Source organism: Rhamphochromis sp. 'chilingali' (genome assembly GCF_963969265.1).
Source record: "Rhamphochromis sp. 'chilingali' genome assembly, chromosome: 15".
NCBI classification, from domain to species: Eukaryota; Metazoa; Chordata; class Actinopteri; order Cichliformes; family Cichlidae; genus Rhamphochromis; species Rhamphochromis sp. 'chilingali'.
In genome coordinates this window covers 8,315,111-8,335,884 of record NC_137942.1, presented here as the reverse complement: position 1 = coordinate 8,335,884, position 20,774 = coordinate 8,315,111, and the positions used below count along the sequence as shown (strand labels likewise).

General features: G+C 40.4%; 1 protein-coding gene across 2 annotated transcripts in view; it reads left to right on the top strand.

The window, feature by feature from the left end:
* Window positions 1-1,763: 1,763 nt before the first annotated feature.
* The window catches only part of znf385c (zinc finger protein 385C), a 163,541-nt gene continuing 144,530 nt past the window's right edge, over window positions 1,764-20,774 (top strand). For both annotated transcript variants that reach the window (XM_080904758.1, XM_080904759.1), the window contains exon 1: window positions 1,764-1,834. The gene's annotated coding sequence lies outside the window, so the exon portion shown is untranslated. The remainder of the gene's footprint in view (window positions 1,835-20,774) is intronic.

The following is a 20,774-nucleotide window of genomic DNA, read 5'->3' as shown; positions in this document are numbered from 1 at the left end:
GTTAAATATGTTGCTAAATCCATTTAAACTTTGCCTTTCTGCTGCCCCTTCTTTTGCTGCATGCTAAGCAAAGGTCTGTGACTTAATAGAACCAAGCATACCTATGTGAGTGCTTCTTACATAGTTTTTCTTTAACTCAGAGGCCCCTGTCCCATGAAGACCACTGGACAAAGGTCACAGTGTTTACCCGTGTCTTTAAAAAACACTGTAAGCTGCCTGTAATCATCATCGCTGTCAGCACTGAAAGGGCAAGTTGCACCATTAGTGAAGCCTGGGACCTTATGTGAGGCAGGTGCACACTGATTTAATGGGGTTGAGAGTTTGGATGGGGACCTTGTCAGATACTTTTTAGGTACATGAATTTGGCTTACATCTTGTCGTTTAGACATTACTACCAACTCTGTGTGCAGGCATACAAGCGTAGCACTGCACCTTTGCAGGTGGGGGTTCTGTGGGTAAGTTTCATTCCCCAGAAGCTTAACACCACTGTACAAATGACAAAAATCTGCACTGGCAGACTAAACACTGATGGCATCTTAGTCAGCGGCGGTAATGGCTGTTGTCAGTGTGGGGAGGTGGTGTTGTGTTTCATTCTCTGTGGTCCTCGTGTTCTTGACTGTAGGTTATTTTTATGGTCACTGCTTGTGCCAGAACATTTGCATGAAGAAGGACATGTCTAATGCTCATAAACAGGAGAGCCAAGAGTATCCATCACCTCCTTGGTGACAACCTGCTCATTGCATTTTTATCAGTTGGAGTCATGCTACTGTAAAGAGGCCCTGCTCAGTATAATCAGGCCAATTGCTTTTCTGTTAGTCGAGTCAGATTGTGATCAGTATGCGAGCCAACAGAGAAATAGAGTTAAATAGAACAAATGAACTACATAAATACCTAAAACTGGATTTTTAAGGCATATCCTGAGCAAACTTGGCATTCTGAAATGTTTTTCTTGGACAATGAGAACAAGGCTGTCATTCTGGGATGTTTATTGTTCCTGCTGTAGCTATTTTTCGAGTCTGGGAAACCTTCAAATATCCTAACATAAACGCGTCATCATAACATGGCTGCTATGACAAATTTGACCAGCAATATTTTAAAGCAAACCATCGTGCTGCAGTAAGTAATAGGTCATGCTACCAATAAATAAGCTACCTGTTTGGTGCAACCACATAAATGTCAATTAAGGAATCTTAATATTGTATTTGATGTAAGTCTGTTAGGAAAAGTAAGTTGTATGGGAGAGTGTACGAAGAAAAAAAATATACATACAAGTCTTATTTGGGAAAATAAAAGAACGGGAGTGTCGTGAAATACATTTATATGTAAAGAAATGGTACTGATCCTGTTATCTGGGGTCCCAAAAACAAAGAACAGTTTGCATAGACGTGTTGATGAGTTCCTGGAGGTAAAACAGCTGGTCAGTGTAGGAACTGTCAAGACACCCATAAAAAGAGCAAAGACATCTGGTCATGTGTTTCAAAATAAGACAAAGTTGTTTGTCTTTTTTTTTTTTAGATCTTAAGTAAAGAGGGTTTTCTCATAATGCAGTTTAAACTGAGGCCGAAAGTTAAATAAAAATGTTTTTTTTTCGCATCTGAAAGCAAATTTCTAACTCGCGGGCCTGGCAGTCTATCACGACTCTTTAGTGCTACTGGTATGCCATTATTGTGAAAAGCCACTTCCTTCCAAAGCTTGTCGCACCGTGTTAAACTTTACAAAACCGCTGCACTGGACAGGTTTGCTTTTTTGCCGTGGCTGCCAGTCTCAAGCCATCTGTTTCTGCCGTTGCCGGGCACCGACGAGCACCGGGAAACTCGGAAACGAAACGGGACCGGTAAGACAAAGCGACTTCGTTTCTGAGTGTAGACATGTGAAGAAGACTGCCGAGTGCAAAAAGTTTTCACGGGACTGAACTGACTTAATGATGCGGGATTTTCAGGTGCGTGGATGCGCCGGTTTCAGACAGAGTGGAGTAAAGGGCTCATTTAGTGCATGTAAAGTTTTATTTTCTCAGTCGCTGGAGGATTAGGAGGGTTTGGCGAAAGACTGTGAATTTTTGAGGTTATGCGTAATTGCGCATCAGCAGCAGCCGCCGAATAATCCTCTTTCTTATCACTTGTTTCGTATGGAAAATGCATTTAACTGATTTGTTCTCTGAAAATAATATTAGCAAACTAATCTCCCGAATAGGCTTAATAAAATGAAAAAAGAGATTGAGACATAATTTAAAAACTAACGAAAGAGAAGGTATCTAAAAGATATATGTAAGATTCATTTGTTGGTATACATTCAACTGTGGGTCATGCACCCCTCACCCCTTTATATGACTTAACAAGATACCCTTTGTCAGTAAAAACATGAAGTTATTCTAGAGCACTTTTGCCTTCACGTTACATACAGAGGCTTCACGCACTGCAAGCTTTCTAATACTTAATACTTAAATACCTAATTAAATTACATTTGCAATCAAATAAGACTTATCGCCCTTGATAGTGTTGAGGAGACTCCTTTAGTTTTAGCTTTACGTGTTCATCTTGTCTTATTGCTATGTAACCTGTGCAAAAGGCACATATTACATCGTACTACACTCTCCAGAATTTTTTGCTTATGAAGTAGGTAAAACTGGCTTTGCATGCAATCTCTTGTGACACATGGGACCTATTTTTACTATTCGATTAACCGCAATTCTGTCACATATGGTCTAGTGGGAGCAGTAATAACAGACGTTTGCTCATGGAGGATTTCTGGACTTTTAAAGATTTATTTTTTATCAGTGCTTTTATGAACTATCAAAAACAGGGGTACTATGGGAGGAGGGCATGTTTGTTGGCATATTGTTGGAATCATCTCCAGCTTTCTTTAGCAAGTGGTTTCTGACTCTCCTTTGGCACTTTTGATGGATTTTCAGCGAAATGCCTCTTTTGTTGTATTCTTACTGCCCAGTAGTTGCTGCAATGAATAAATAAAGTGAAATATCACAAGGCCGATTTTGGAGTGCTTCACAAAGTGCAGCGGATCTATACGGAGGTTATTTATGGTGAGAACCTCTGAGAGAAGGCTTCTCCTGCTGAATTACTCTGATGATGAATGTTGTAATTTGTCTTGCCACCTCTTTTTCTTTTGGAGGAGAAAGTCTGACATTGTACAGCTTGTGCCAACAGGAGATAGTGTGTAACGATACATTTGCCATGAGGCCACAAGCCATTTATTACAGTACAGGCTTTCAGCATTACAGTACAGTAATGGCAGTGTTTGTGGACATGTGTGCAAAGTGCAAGTTCCATCTGGAAAAGGCATTGCCAGTAGTTGCCTGTTACCTAAACTATACTGTTAGGTCAAGCTACATTTTTATGATGAAGAGATGAATTCTAAAGAAAAAAGAAAAAACTCACTTTGTTTGATTTCTAATTAACAGGATAGCAATTCAAACAAATAGTTTCCCCCTTGCTTCAGAGTAAAGTTCTGGAGTCTTGCTCTTTTACCTCATATGTGCACACCATGAAGTTGAATAAATATGGACATGTAAAACACAATTTTTATATTATACATATACATCCCATGTTTCAAAAACAGTTAATTTCCGTGGCTTTTCTGAGTGCAGTGCAGTCATGAATTGCATTACTTGACAGGGATTTTTGTGTTTTTGAGCATGCAGTGATGTCTGCTACAGTGTTATGTATTATCTATAATACACTGGCTGAGGTCACAGCCATTTAGTATCAGTTTTTAATGTTTTTTCTACATTCTCTGTATATTTGTTTTAATCTTGTTATGAAGATGATGAAATTCCCAAATCCTTTGCCATTTTTACATTGAGAAAATAAATTCTTTAAATTGCTGAACAATTTGCTCACAAAGTTGTTAAACCATGTTTACTTCTGAAGACTCAGCCTTATTGCGGTGTTTTTTTTTCTACACAGTCTGTTATTTATTAATCCAATTATCCTTGCAGCCCATCAGGTGTTTTGTTTTATCATTACACAACTTTCTAAGTTTTCCTGTTCCCTCAGTTTTGAAGTATGTTTATGAAACTTAATTCCAAACCACATTACATTTTACTTAATGTTGCCACCTGCAATTGTTTACTTGCTTTCTGAGCATATAAATGATCTGTAGAAAGAGAACTTTTAAGTAAAGTTTGCCTCGCACTACTTCAAACCTCCTTAAGAATTGTTGATCTAACCTAATTTTTCACTCCCTTTTGCTCACAGAACCCCTTCATTCTTTGTTCAATAGATCCAGCAAGGTGCTGGAATCATTCCTCAGAGATTTTGAATCACATTGATATGATAACATCATGCAGTTGCTGAAGATTTGTTGTCTGCACATCCGTGATGTGAATCTTCTATTTCACCACATTGCATCGATGCTCTGTTGGATTGAGATCTGGTGAATTTTGACTTCAGGAAACTCATTGTAGTGTTCAAGAAACCAGCCTGAAATAATCTGAGTTTTGGGACACAGTGTGTTTTCCTGCTGGATACAGTCACCAGGGGTTGGATACTCTGTGGTCATAAAGGGATGGACATTGTCTGCAGCTTGCACTTAGGCATTTTAAGGTGGCATTTAAATGATGCTCAGGCCCAAAGTGTCCCAACAAAATATCCCTCACGCCATTACACCACTACTGTACCCTGAGCCATTGATGCAAGAAAGGATGGATCTATGCTTTCATGTTGTTTACAGCAGTTGTTTCTGCCCTATCATCCAAATGCTGAGGCAGAAATCAAGACTTTTTAGATTAGGCTACATTTTTCCAATCCTCTGTTTGATGAGCCTGTGCAATTTGCAGCCTCAGCTTCCTGTTCTTAGCTGATAGAAGAAAGATGAAACCTGGTGTTCTCCTCTGTTGGTGTAGCCCATCTACTTAAGGATTTGTTGTGTTGTTTGTTCAGAGTTGCTCCACTGTATATTTTGCTTGTAACGAGTGGTTTGCTTTACTGTTACCTTCCTATCAGCTCAAAGTATTCTGTTTTCTCTATAAACATTAGATATGGTTGTGTGGGAAAATCCCAATAGATCAACAGTTTCAGAAACACTCTGACCAGCCTGTTCTTCAACAAGAATGTCACATTCAAAGTTACTTAAATCACATTTCTTCCCATTTCTGATGCTTGGGTTGAACTTCAGCAGGTCATCTTGCATACATGGCTGAATACATTTAGTTTCTGCCATGTGATTATATTAATTAGATTAGACTGATTAGAAATTTGTATTAGTAAGTTGTTGAACAGGTGTACCTAACAAAGTGGCCAGTGAGTGTATTTAGCTTGAGAATAACAAGAAAAAGTTATTATTCAAACAAATGATTAGCAGATATTTAACAGCGCTTGCTCGTAGGAGGTGATCTGATGTTGGGTTCTTTACCCTGCAGTATAAAGAACCTACAGCCAACAGTTCTAATTTCACACCATATAAATAAACTTGAATTGAACTGAATTGAATAGATATCTGTATCTGAATTATAGCTGACAAAATAACTGGCAGCCACATTCAGCACAGCGCTGATTCATGTTTTGATAATGTTTCATTATCTCACCTAAAGCTCTCGTTTAGCCCAATAGCAGTTGACCTACACCTACATCATCCTGCGTGGATGTGGGTAGAAGTGCATGCACAGCAGAGCAGGTTCAATGTAAGAAATTGTTTTTAAATGAGTCACTTGGACATTTCAGGTAAAACACGTAATATTGCTCTAACGCTTATGAAAGGATGCTAGAAGTTTTTAAATTGGATGAAAAATAATGTGGCTTTTTTTTTCTCTTCACTGAACAGTAGACCTACTACAAACTATGGCATATAGTTTAGGGTGGAGATGGGGTGTGCGTGAGTGACTGATGCATTGCTTAGGTTTTGTTGTTGCCATTGATGGTAAAGAGAAGACGTCAAAAAACAGCCTGTCTTGTTAGCTGTGGTTACTAGTTTTTTACCTCCACTTTGGCAGCCAGCGGTGAAACGTGTCTCAGCAAAATGCTTTAAAGTGCCTTTATACTCATTGTAGGGTTCAGGGCTGAAAAGCCTTGTTCATCTCACAGGGGTCATTTTGGAGGAAGCATTAGCGGTAGATTTGAGAGGGTTCCCTCTGTGTCTGCACTACATTTCATCTACTTGGGGGCTTGAAAAGATCTTTTCTTCTATGGGCATTGTTTGTGAGATTGTAGATGTTACTTTGTGGGGAAGATGGCACCTTACATGAAAGAAGAAATGTAATTATTTACTCCACAGGTCTGCAGAGACATCTGGTGAGACTATAAATAGAATACAACAAAAAAATGAGGAGAAAAGTGTTAAAAATGGTATGATATGAGCAAAGTAAAAGTGAGAGAGACAGCATTATATGGGAGCTCGAATTTTCTGATATCGGTAATTATAAATATTTTCTGACAGGCTGTGTGTGAGTATTTAAAGATGTAAAGCCACTTAGGCTTACAGTGACATTCTCATAACGGCCACAGCATCTCCCTCTTTTTGATTTGATGGTCCTCAGGTTATCTTCTCTTTTGCTTGGACAAGAGACCAGCTTGAAGCTTGAAGGCTTTTAAACAGAACGCTAAGCATACACACAGATGAATACGAATACTGCCATGGTACTCCTGCTACCACTATGTCAAGACTTTATGGATATATTTATACTTTTCAATGTGTGCATTTGAAAAAGATTTTCTGTGATCCACATGCATTTATATTGCTGAGTGTAATTTTCTGTTTGGTTTCACTCGTATGCTGTTCAGCTGCCCACTAGCTTATTTACTTTGACTTTTTTAATGATCATCTTCCTTGTTACTGTTACGTGGTATCGTCACCTGCTGAGCGAAGGTGACCAGTGTGCTCAAGCTGAGGAGCCGACACACTTGGAGCCTGCAAGGTCCAAGACTGAATCTACACATGTGTGGGTAGATTGTTGACCTTTCTGGTTCAGTCTTTATCCCTCTCTCTGTGTGACTGATACCCTTGATTTCAACCTGTGCTGTAAAACCAATCAGAGCAGTACCGTGACCTTCAGTTGGACTGTCTGAAAAGTTTTGTGCTAAAATTGTGACGCACATGTTGTCACATTTCTGTCTGCCAGAACAAACACACAGCTAAATTCAACCTTGCTGGGGGTAGCCTGGCACTGGAGGACATCACTGTTCTGTCATGGAAAAGTAGATGTGCTATCATATTCAACACAATCTTGAAATTTGTACAAGGCATTTCATCACAAGTCACAGCTAAGGTGTCGTCAGAAGAATTTATTCAGTTAAAAAAAGCTCTTCAAGGAGAATGGATTAACACATAAGGTTCATAAATTATGAATTTCTTCCACACACTGAGGGGATTAGGTGCACAGCAGGTGGGCAAGTAACTAGCTGTGCATGGCTTTGGTTGATGGGTGCAATGAAAAGTTTATATTTATTTTAAAAGGCATGTAAACCTGACCTTCATGCCATGCTGTCTAGTTGGAGTAGTGGTATGTGTCTACCCCAGAGCCTTTAGCTGGCCTGGGTTGTTGCTCTGTGTGAGACTAGATGTGACAGAAAGGTGGCGGTGGACTTGGTAGGGGTCAGGGATTCTGACAGCTGCACACAGAGCTGCGTAGATCTCGAGACTTGCCTTCTGTCCATTTCCCATTGTTAGAGCCTTCCTCTCTCAACTCTCCTGACTGGCATGCCTGACCAAAGGTGCTTATCCCAAGATGTGACACAACTGAACCCATTACTGTCTCTTGGCATCCCTCTGTAGACCCCTTTTCTATCCCCTCATGACACCTGAATCCCCCTTCTGAGCCCTGTGCCCAAACAGAAATGGATCTGGCACAGTGAAGTTGGAAGACAAATGGGAATAATAGATGGGAGGGGAATCACAATTTTCAACACCTACAATAACATGAGAAGGCAGAACCTCTTCAGTAGCACTTTCAGCATCTGTGTTGAGCTTCATTTGATCTAATTTTGATTTGTTGTAAAATCATTATGTTCATTAACAGAAAGCAGCAGAAGTCTGCCTCGCTGCCATCAACCTTAGATGCCTACACGCACACATTCACAGATGTGTAATGACTCACACTCACAGTGGCTCCAGTGTTAGAATGGCACACTCACTTACACAAACAGATGCACATACACAGAGGTGCATTTATGCCGCTGAGCTGCTGCTGAATGGCGGTGCTCTGGGGCTGAACACTGGCTCAGTGTTCGGGGCCAGGTACACCACCTCAACCACTCCAAACAACAACAAACCTTAAAAAGGTTGCTTGTTTAGGTCCAACTGAACTTCTCAGGTAGGGTAGCAGCTAAATCACTTGATCAGAGCCTTCATAATGAGCAGCATTCATGAATATGCAAATATTTTCTTGACTTTTCTCTTTTTTTTGTAGGTGTGCTTTTTTTCAGTAACACCCTGCTTCACATACAGTCACTTACTCACGTTCACATCTGTTAGCTGCTAAACACAACTACAGCCTTTCAGAGGAGATCTGTGGGACCTGCGTATTACATAAAGGCAAAACAGTCATCATTATTGACAGAAGTAAGAGTATTACTCATTTGCTTTCACGGCATCAGGATTATTTATAACTGAGATGACTAGTTTCCCAATCTGGATAGCGTGTTGAGTCTTTGTCCCTTATCACTTTCCGGGCTTTTGAATGTCAGGATTATTGGAGCAATATTCATGTTCACTTTTTTTGTAGCAAGGTTTGGGAATTTACTGTTAAATCCAAGGCAAGGAAGCAGTGAAAAATAAAGCCCACCCCCTCACTGCAAGCTATTTTTATTTGGTTGCTTTTAATAAATGAAAGGCATTAGTTTAAGTAATAATATTTGGGTGCAATGGATTTATCTGAGGCAAAATCTTTAGAGTAACCACTCTCTATAAAAGCTTTTTAGTTGAATTGTAGGACAGTTTGCCCTCACCTTGCTTCAACCTTGGTTGACATATTATTTAGTATTTTTCTAGTGAAAAAAGGGAAGTTAATTATGATATAAGCCATTGCTGAGAGTGTGAATAAGAATGATTCTTTTCATAGGCAAACATGCGCCCACTGTTTGCTCTACCATATAAAATAGTAGGTGGATTTAGCTGTAATTCAAAAGATAAAGCTTGGAATAAAAATGAAAAGCCCTGCTGTCTGTAGCATAAATGTTTGAGCAGTGGGGATATCTTTGGAGAAAATATCAACATCCCAAAAGACAATTTCAGAACAGCAGGTGAAAGATGTTTTTTTTCTGTTGCATGTGTCACCCAAATGTCAGATAGTAACAAATAATGAATATGCAGCTCTAACAGCCATCAAGTTAGATGGGCACCTCACAGTGTTTTGGATCTGCTCTATATCATCTACTTTACATTCATCTGCTGGGGGCTTAGGTTGAACTGACTGTACCTGTAAGATTTGTTGTTCCATCACAGTAGCATTTTTCTTCCAGTGAGCTTTCCTTATGGAAAATTATTGACAATGAAAACTATCACGGTCCTGAGTTTTTGTGTAGTATTTACTGAGTTTGGTTTGTTTAGATTATTGACAATCTTTCTTGTTTTTGTGGTTTCCAGAATTTTCCTGAGTTTGCCTCCCTCTGTTTGGTCTGTGTGCTAATCGCTTTATCTCATTTCAACTTCCTGTTATACATTGGGAATTACACTGGCTCTTGATCCATCGGATTCTTGTTTCCATGTATGTCTGGTTTTTCTCCTTGTCATTATCTTCCACACCCCCGCTGGTTTTACCTGTGTCTACCTTGATTTAGACTTCTGTGGTGAATCATTGTTTAGCCTACAATGCAGTCTATGTAACTGGCTGATATTGTTTCCGGGACTTATCCTTGTGCTGGTGCTTTATGTGTTAATTACCTTGTGGTTATGTCCTGTTATATATGTTTTATATGCGGTGCCAGCCAATAGAAACAAATAAAATGTTGAGACCTCTTTCCCTCCTAGGTCTCCAGTCTTTGTTGTGGTCAAATATATTTGTCCCTCACTTCATTGTATATTCCTTCAATCCCATTCTAGTTGTTTTAGCAATCTTCCCTTAGGATTTTTTGAGCATTTGTGATTATATATATTGATTTTTGATGAGTAGTGACATTGTAAAGCGCTTTGGGTGCCTTGAAAAGCGCTATATAAATCCAATCCATTATTATGTTTAGGTCATTTTCCCACTGATAAATTCAAAGACTATGGTGAAAAAACAGCCAAAATGCACAGGAGGAACTGAATGTACTGAACAGGCCAATCATAATAACTGTGGGGTGCATCAACGTGATGCTGTCACATTTCTGGGGCAGTGAATGGAGCTGGATAGTGTAGTGGTAAGACTACACACCTTTGGAGCGGGAGTTGCAAGTTTGATTCCCACCCGGTATCCAGTAAGGGTCCTGGCTAGACCCCCATGCTAAAACAAGCCCTGGAATGGCCTGGCTACGTCCGCAGCTTGGACACAAGCATTTCACTACATGTTGTACCCTGTATGACTGTGTATGTGACAAATAAATATTGTTTGAATGTCAGGTTTTGTTGTAGGGTTTCACAGGGCTTTGCAGTTTTGAGATTGTCAGCCTGAACCTACAGCAGCATAACTAATATGATGAAAGGTATTGTTATCCTTACAATAAAATGAACATTTTAAACCTGATCTTTAGTCCATAATTTCCCCCCAGGGCAAACTGGGAGCTGGCTCTAAAGGAAATGAACCGGATAGGTTAACGATCCACCTTACTGCACTTTTCAAAATGCTCGACATGTAGCAAGTGGGTAAACCTGCACAAATGATCTTTTGGGATAAAATAGTACCGTGAAGTCTTTAAGATATGATGGGGCCTGATTATTCAGCACTGTGTATGTTGATGAGAAGGACTATAAATTATGAGTTTAACAAGGAGCCACTGAAACCAGTATGAGAGGAATATTGTCACTGTTTTTGTTCGCTGTTAGTACATTTTACTCATGCCTGTCAGCTATTTGTGTAATGTTTGTGCTTATTGTTAACAGTGTGCCTAAATGAGATAGTGTTTTTGTGGATTGTGTGTTTTCAGTTTGCTTTCATATGTAATTCCTATGAAAACAATCATCTGTTTTATATCCAGCACAGCAAACAGCTCTTCTCCTGCCCCCAACAGCTATCAGAGTCATTACAGCCTGCAGGAGGTGGTACCAAAGCTTCCTCCACCCCACCAAGCCACCAACCCCTGCCTCTATCTCTCATTGATCAGGGTGGAAAGACATGTAATCCATGCTGATCACAGTAACCTCCACCATCTGGAGGGCTGACTCTGAGGCACACACTCTTGTTTTACTGTGTCTCTTATTGAACCATGCAGGCTGTGATGAGGGTGGGGGGCTGGATATTGATGGGTGAGGCTCAGGTCACCACAGATAGCCTCATAGCACTTCTGGTACCGAAGATGAGCCTGTGATGCCACTATTGACGTAGCAGCTGACTCAGAATTGCTCATATCATTCAACTGCCCTCTTTGATCTACGTCTACCATATCCTCACAATGAACCAGGGCTTAGCAAACCTATCAGTGGGGGCCTGGTCTTGGATTAGAAGTCAGATTATCAGGCTCTTACCATATGAAGCCTTAGCCGCTCTAGAAAATCGAGATTGTTTATTCTTTCCACAGTCTCAGTATGCTTTCACACTGTTTACTTTGTGTCGTCAGTGTGTGCACTTTTTCCAGCGGTATCTGTCTCTATCCATTTTCTCATTTACAGCTGAGGTGATTTTCATTTCTGCGTTGCAGGAGTGTGTGGGTGATGTGCGTTTGCACTCTGCTGGAGGCCCCTTATCCTCCATGTCAAACTGGTGGGCCACGAGTGGATGAAGAAAGCAAGGCCAGCTCTCTGCTCTTTGAGATTCCTTATTAACTCCACTTCCTCCGGTTCAAAATCCCTCTTAGCCCTGCAGCAGCAGCCGAGACATCAACTCTTAACTCGCGCAGCTGACGCACATATCGACTCGCTGATCCACTAAATCACTTCTGTTAACAGAATTGATTCACTGTCTTTCTCTCCATTTCTTACCTGTTTGGCAAGTTCCTGCATCTATAGTACTTCTGACATATCCTGACTTGAGCCGTACATATTAAAAGACTCATTCTACTAATGATTCAGTGTGTATGTTAAGTCAGTGAGGAGGCAAAAGCTGAGGGTACAGGGAGCTCCACTTGTACTATATTACTCATCAGCTTGGCTTTGTCTCCCACCAGTTCAATTTAAGCCATCCCAAACTCACGCTAGCCTGATAGACCCTATAATTGAACTATATATTTCTTCCTTTCAGTAAAAAGAAGAATGGGAATCTTTCAGTGCTCTGCTCCTGGGAGCATTTTTGCTGACAAAACAGGGTCTACTGGGGTTGGGCTAACAATTGCAAAGACACTGCTGTCACAGAGTGTGCACAACACAAGATAAAGAGAGCGGAGGAATGCATGCACTTGCTCTCTGAAAAGCCACATACAGTCCTTTTCAAGCCAAAGCAAGGAAAAAGATACCTGAAAGTACAGATACGACTTAATAACTCCAAAAGATTGTAGATAGCTGATGTCAACAGACGCTAACATCTAAATAAAGCTTATATATACCCCTTTTATTTTAAACAGTTTAACTACAGGTTGTTTCACTACACAAACTCCAGCTGTACTTTCTCACTCTTTCCTTTGATTGTGTCCACACAAACTGCTGTGTTCACATAGTCCCCCCTCTTCTCATTCACTCCACTACCTCATCACCATTTTGCAGTCTGTTTACTGTTATAAATATTCAAAAATGTTATCCCGTCAATATGGCAATTTCTTGTTGTGACATCAGATTCGGCATCAAAAAATCGCCAATGTAGAAGTTAGAAATTCTGATATCAAAACAAAACCGTTCTCTTTTTGACCAACGGTCATTTGCAATACTGAAAAAAGCTCAGAGGTTCCTGAGGGTCTTCATTCTCTCAGTGAAGTGAGCAGGGTGCTACAAGATCTGCAACCCAGGGATGCCTCAGTGACTGTCTTTGAAGAATCAAAACAGTGCACTGTTCTTCTTCAGACAAATTGAACCCCCAAGTCCGCAGGAAATCAATAGCTAGGAAACTGAGGTGAAAGCGAAAACAGTGTAGATCTGCTGTTTTTCACGGCAAACTAGGAGAGGAAACATGAGTATATCTGAAGCTGTGAACCTGAGGACATCTGATCCCTTTCCGTGCACTTCTAAACAAGTATGTTGACAGTGAATGCACATAAACCCCAACTTCGACAAACATGGCTCGCACAAATCAACATCACAGTAGCAGCAGCTTAGTTTTCATCTCTGGACAGCAGCAAACCTTTTCCCCCACCTACACTGAGGTGGCAAAAATATCCATGTCAGTCTCATTATGGAAATTTCTGCAGTCCTTTATTAAAGGCTATGTGGCTGTTACTGAGTGAGCACAGATCTATTCTAGGACAGATCCCTGACAAGTAATCAAAGGTGATTAACCACAGGTGTGGCAAACCCATTACACCTCAATCAGTTTATTCAGTATCTTAAGTAGCTTCTGAAATGCAAATTGACAATCGGCTGTACCAGGACTGTCCAGGTGCCAAAACTGGTTCATCAGAAGCTTCACTTTGGTCCACTCAATGGTTTTGTCTAAGTGGGAAAATTGCAGTGAAGTCATTTATTTGTTTATTTTAGAAATATATTAGTATATATAGTGTGCCAACAAGATGCCAGCGTTACTAAAGAGGAGTCATGTATATCAAGGAATGAAGAAAGCCTGTGTGCAAGTAATCTCTAAAGGTGAAAAGGTTAGGGTTCAGACTCTTCTAAAGTCTGCATTTGAGACTTTTTTTCTAGTCCTGGCTCTGCATGATGTCATTGAAATGAAATTTATTGGTCATCTGAGGCACACAGCTCTGTGAACTCAGAAACCCCACGCCAAGTTCAAGTTCCAGTACAAGATAAATAAATACTTTTTGAACCATTAATTACACAAAACTACTCCAGTGGAGCCCTAGAATAAAATGAAACAGAGTAGAACAGGTTCACTTTAAATGAAGTACAAAGAATTGGAGGTGAAAAGCAGCAATAAAAATTCATATCGTTGTCGCTGAGTTAAGGGCACAGGCTTAATTATACAATATTATTATATCCTCCCCAACTCAAGCTATATTAAACCTATAGTGCTTTACAAAAAAGGGATCTAAAATATGTCTGAATCTGAAATATCTCTCAATTGAATCCAGGATAATTGACTATGAACTTGAACCTTCAAGCCTTTTCAGACTAAATGAAATATGCTAAAATACCTAAAATGACATCAACTTTTAGACAACCTTTTACTTTTACCTGAATGATTTTGCTCTGAAAGCAGGATAGAACTTGTTAAATGTTTACAACAGTGTGCTCAGTCATTGCCTGAGATGGATCTCGACAGCCTTCCCACATCACAGCTTGTACCAAGGCACTCCTCCTTCATGGTAAACTTTACTGTGGCACATGAACACACAGCTCGCATATTTAACCCCAAAAACCTACTCCAAAAACCTGCTTGTATGGGAAACTAACCCCTCACAAGGCAGCAAGAACATAGAGAACACCCTTGTTCCCATACTGGCTCAGGACAGAGAGGTTCTGGAGCCTTCAGAGAGTTTAAAGTTGAAGGACGGGATTGGTAGGAAAAACATACACTGGAGCTCTGTATTTCTGTAACTTCCTCCTCCACCTTCCTCTGGAACAACCCTCACTCCTGCTTCGTCTTGTTCCTGCTGTCCACTTACAGTAGAGACAAGTATCCCTGGTATCCCTGTTTTGTTTTTTCTTTTTCTTTTGCTTGTTTCTCAAGTCTATTCCAGACTCCTAAGCCACTGTGCATGAGCCAAGTTCATCACACTTTGCAACAGTGAGCTCAAGTCTTTCTAACAGTGTGGAAATAAATCTTTAAACCAGGAAAAACAGTGAGTGAAAAGTGAGATGAAGCCTGTCTTTAAAAGAGAGGAGCAATGGGCCCTGAGGGCACTTCTCAGCTTGCATGTAAACCTGCTAGCCCTTGCTTTTCAACATGCCAAAAGAGGTGTTACATAAATGACAGAACATTCTCAATGGCTACTTTTTGTATGCTAAAAGCCTTCTCCCAGGTTGGTGTTTATGTTAATGATTTTTGTCAGGGTTTTGAAGTGCCTGAATGACGAGCAGCTAGCCTAGAAACGAAGGAGCAGCTCTGACCTTGGCCCACTTCAGGGATTCGCTCTGGTTTCTGACTAATAGAGTACGCACTATTCTTTCTCCCACAACATGCACTCAAAATAGCTCTGGCATGCTCCATTAAGCAACATTTTAATTGTTAACATGGCATACTCTGTCCTTGGCACACATTAACTACTTCATTTAAATGTCAATCCCCATTAAAGAAGGAGTGAGGAGATAATTGTTTTAACTGGGAACAAGTATCTATTAGCATCTCAGGGAGTTAAAGTGCAACCACCCTCTAACGGCTGTCAGAACTCCTCCTACTGTAGTAAAAGACAAGTCCAACAAATGTATCCATTAAGATATATTCAGTTGTCAATTAAGAAATGGCAAGATTTTGGCACAAAGCCTATGTAACTAAGTTTGAAAGACTTGCATATTCACCATGGATGTATAGCTTAAAGCTGAGTTATTTAAAAAAAAAAAAAAAGAAAGAAAGGAAAAAAGAGATTGTCCAGCTGAATGTGACATTTATCGTGTTGTACTTTGACTTTATTTAATGTTCAAGTTAAATGGTTTATAAATTCTTTGAGATGCACTGTTTCTCTCAGGGGCTCCCTTGATCTTATCCAACAGGCGATACCGTTAAATTGCTCAATCAGTTGTCACCATCCCAGCATCAAAGAGTTGGTCACAAATTATTTTGCAGAATAACAAGCACCTTACATAAACAGCCAGAGATAAGCCAACATTACACATGCACTGTAGCACAGGGGCCTCATTTATAAAACAGATTTACAAAGAGTTTTGATCTCAGGTTTAGTTTGAGCAGGAAGCAGTGTACAAGTACTCATGAAACCTTCCTTTCACTTGGAATTTATAATGCAAGGGGCTTTCTTGCCAGTTATGTGGTGAAGTTTTATATACATCCAAGCAAATGGTGCATTCACTGCAATGGTGATACACTACCCACCTGCATGTTTTACTCTGTTTGTTAACCCACGATTTTTGTCTACCGAACAGAACATGTTTTGCTTGAATTTACTCTCATCTATGATTTTTTGTCCGTGGTTATTCTTGACTAATCTTAAATGGACAAATGACAAATTTGCTACTTCCTCATTTGCAACATGGCAAACACAGCAAACAGCTAATAGAGCAGAGCTGGGCAGTGTGTGAATGAGTAAAGAAAAAACTAATTATAACAAATGTTAATGAAGTCTATTGAATTTGTTTATGTGCCTAAAAGAAGAATATTGGTCTATATATCAGAATTTGGGGCTGTAGTATTAAAAACCCTATATCTGTCAAGTTTATCTGTTCTGATAAACTTGAACTTGTCTTGACATTGCTCAGCACAGTTGTATGTGAAGTCACTTGTCCTAGTCTGTCAGATTAGGCTTTTAATGGACTTTACCTTGCCAGCACCCTAGCACAAATTCTCTGTGATGTCTGAGCTCATGTGAAAATAGAGCAAATAACTGCCTGGAGAATTCATAGTGGTTGAGTGGATGTCATGCATCTTGCCTTTTGCATGCTTTACCCAGCTACCACCGTTTGCCTAAACCAAACAGTTTACTTCCAGTAATGAGATTGTGTGTTTGTCATCTGACCATGTTCTGTTGTGTGCTAAAAGTGAGACAAATGCAACTACCGCACCAGAATTTTTCAATATAGTTCATGTATAAATATGATAAGGAATAAGGAACTCTCTTTCAAGAGAAAAAACAAATCCAGTTGACATGGCCCTGACCTCTATGTTATCAAGTCAGTTTCTTCTATCTCTTTTATGTAATCTCAGACTGAGCCTAAATCCTGTGAAAAATATTGTCAGGGTGTCCAGCATGCTTGTAACAACCAGTAAGTTGAAAATGTGTATGCAAGTATATTATTATTATTAAAGCATGTAGTGTTAGTGCCTAAAACCTTTGCATGCAGTTCTATAATATGTACTGGAAAATAAGTAGTTGAATGAAACATTTAAATCCTTCATATATATATATATATTTTTTTACCTCTGCCCCATGCTAGCATAAAGTGTTTTTGTATACAGGATGTCAGATTTGTAAAGACAAGGAATTTGGGGCGTGTCCAAAGCTATTTGATCATCTGAGAAACACTTTGTTTGTAATGTACTGGCCGCTTTAGGAAGTAACGTATTGAGAACTGAAAAGAAACACGTCTCAAAATCCACTGGAGTAAATGTGGTTTCATTAATATCATTATTTAGTTTTTGTGCAGCTGGAAAGCTTGGCTATTGGAATGAAGGTGATCACATTCATTATAATGTAGTGACAAAACAGAAGCTTGTGGCGGATGTTTGTTTCCAAGTGTGTACAGTTCCTCCCTTCCTTCCCCTAACTGTCGCCCTAGGCATTACCCTGAGTAAAAACCTCCACGGTTGGCTACTCCCTCTTTCATCCCTCCTGGCATACCCTTCATATCCCCCCCCCCCCCCCCCCCCCCCCCCCCTGACTTCCCCCTCTCTCTTCAGCTTGTAGCCTGCTCAGCTGTGTGGGGACACAAACCTCATTCCCCCTGGAGAACAATAACGCTAGCATTAGGTTTTGCACAGAGTGGTGCCAGCCCAGGGGTCTGGCACGCAGTCGTCCACTGCTGCAAACAGAGGCACACATACATTGAATCCATTCCCAGCAGTGCAGTACCAGATGGATGGCAAACAGGGATGCTTCCAGGTCCAAATCACCTCCTGCAGCTGGATGATAGAGTCCCACAACAGGGAGTAGTGGCAGTCAGGGACTGGGACCTGTTTTTGTGTTTCCTTCATTCCCATTAGCTGGCATGTAGGTCTTTGAACAGACTAAATTATATTGTATTTCATGAGGCTTTTTTAATTGTTTTGTTTGTTGTGCATATTTTTCTGGAGATCTAGCTGTTTATTATGCACATCTGATAATGGGTAATGCATCGGTGGCTGGCTGCCTAATGACTTAGATAGGTAGAGGTGCTCATATTGGCAAGCGAGCATAGTGTTGTCATGGGGATGATGTGTGGGCCTCTCCTCCTGTACTGGAGTGAACCAGTGAGCAGTGCTTGACTGCCCACCACCAAAAGGCACACATACACCACACACATACATGCTTGCACACACACACATATAGGACCAACAACATTGCAGTACTAGCAGAGTGGATGAATCAGCGAGCTTTCGAGCATCTCAAAGAGGAGGTGGAGAGGAGGTTGTCTAGGTTGATCTTGTCACTGAGCGCAAGCAACAATGAATCAGTGTTACCTCTGTTTTAATCAACACACTTGGGCTACAAATGACTCACACATGAAAATGCGCATCATTTGCATTGCTGGTTGTTTGCCATTTTAATGCTAATATGTCTTTCAGTGTGCACCAACCTACTTGAGCACCCTTCATCATCCAGCGTTTCTTTTTATAGCATCTCTTTTTCTCCATCTGTCTATCTCTTGCTTTCTCAACCCCTCCACCCACCTATCTATTACTCTTCAGCCCCCATTTCTGCTTGCTGCCAGGCTCCCATGTCTCCCATTAGGAAAGGAAATGAGGCGAGGTACTGATGCAAATATCTTGGACCCCTTGCTGCTCCCTGACTCATCACCCAGAGACAGAAACAAGGAGAGAGGGAGCGGCAAGGAGAGGAGGAAACGGGTAAAGGGTGGAAGGGCACAGCAATTAGACAGAAAACAGACATATGTACACAAAACATGCTGTTAAATGGTACACAGTGGAAAAAGTGTAAAAAGACTGTTCCTCTCTGTGAAGTTTATTATAATGCTGAAAGCTTTCTACAGCAAAGCTGAACAGTAAAGACACAAACGAGAAGATTCAGTGCATTACTTCTCTATCTCACTCTCAATCTTTCTTTTTTTGTGGAGTAGCTGTGCAATCATTCAGCCTGCAGTGCTATTTCAGCAGTTCTGAGGGGTCATTCTTTTTCTCTGCCTCCCTGCCTTTTCTATCACTACCTCACTCGATTGTTTTGTAGATTATATTGCAAAGTGCTCAGCAATGCAGGCTGCTATTCATTATTATCCATTGCTATGTGCTTTCGTGGCTAGCGAGGATCTGAAGAGAGTAGATTTGGGTTTATAGCGGCGCTACTGCAGTGCACTGTACGTGTAATTGTGCACACGTTTTTCTTTTACTGTGTAGTCTGTGTGTTAGAGGCAAGCAAGATGAAAGATTTTAATGAATTAGTCAAAAGATTGCAAAACATAAAAATGTATTAGGCATCTGGCAGCCTCCACATACTTAGTAAAGCACTGTCAGGCAACCAGCTGTAGGTGAAACACCAGTCAGCACATTCACTGTGTGATTATCAGAAGCTGTTATTGCTATAATATTCAGTCCAAAAAAATTTTAATGTTCAGCTCAGGGATGTTACCTGTTGCTTTCCTTATCTGAAGGATTATGGAAATGAGGGGGAGCGTTGCCGTGTCACAGAAACATCCAAAATAGTGACAGTAGAGATAACTAAGTTTTTAGTTGCCCCAAATAAATACGTGTACTTTCACTACAATGAATTAAACATTTAAACTGGAAGCTGTCCCTGTTTTTAGTGTTTGATCTCAGGGCATTATCTGGATGCAGGCAGAAGATAAAGGATCTTATAAAAACCCTGAAATTAAAGCTGTTGGCAGGTAGCATGAGCATTTAGATAATCACACAGGTTATAAGCAAATCCATTCAAAATTATCTTGATTTTTTTTTCCAGCACTGAAATAAAAGTGAGGCACCTAAAGGTTTCGTTCTGTGGACTACTGAATGAAATCAGCTCAGCTACATTTTCTCTCTAGCTAGCTCTCGAGATAGGATGCGACATCTCATCATTGGAAACAAAGTAAAGCCTAAAATTAAACAAGACTAAAAAGGATGCTAGTAGCTCTGTTTTATTGTGTTTTAGTTGGGTTGAGGAATTGTGTATTAAATGTTACTGTACACTGACTGGTCTAATAGTTTTTATATTTTAGACCAAGGTCATAGACTTCAGGGTTGTGCCCAGATATTCAAATATTCATTCACTGGACTTACAGTGGGGCAAAAAAGTATTTAGTCAGCCACCGATTGTGCAAGTTCCCCCACCTAAAATGATGACAGAGGTCAGTAATTTGCACCAGAGATACACTTCAACTGTGAGAGACAGAATGTGAAAAAAAAATCCATGAATTCACATGGTAGGATTTGTAAAGAATTTATTCATAAATTAGGGTGGAAAATAAGTATTTGGTCACCTCAAACAAGGAAAATCTCTGGCTCTCACAGACCTGTAACGTCTTCTGTAAGAAGCTTTTCTGTCCCCCACTTGTTACCTGTATGAATGGCACCTGTTTGAACTCATCATCTGTATAAAATACACCCGTCCACAGCCTCAAACAGTCAGACTCCAAACTCCGCCATGGCCAAGACCAAAGAGCTTTCGAAGGACACCAGGAAAAGTATTGTAGACCTGCACCAGACTGGGAAGAGTGAATCTACAATAGGCAAGCAGCTTGGTGTGAAAAAATCAACTGTGGGAGCAATCATCAGAAAATGGAAGACGTACAAGACCACTGATAATCTCCCTCGATCTGGGGCTCCACGCAAGATCTCATCCCGTGGGGTCAAAATGATCATGAGAACGGTGAGCAAAGATCCCAGAACCACACGG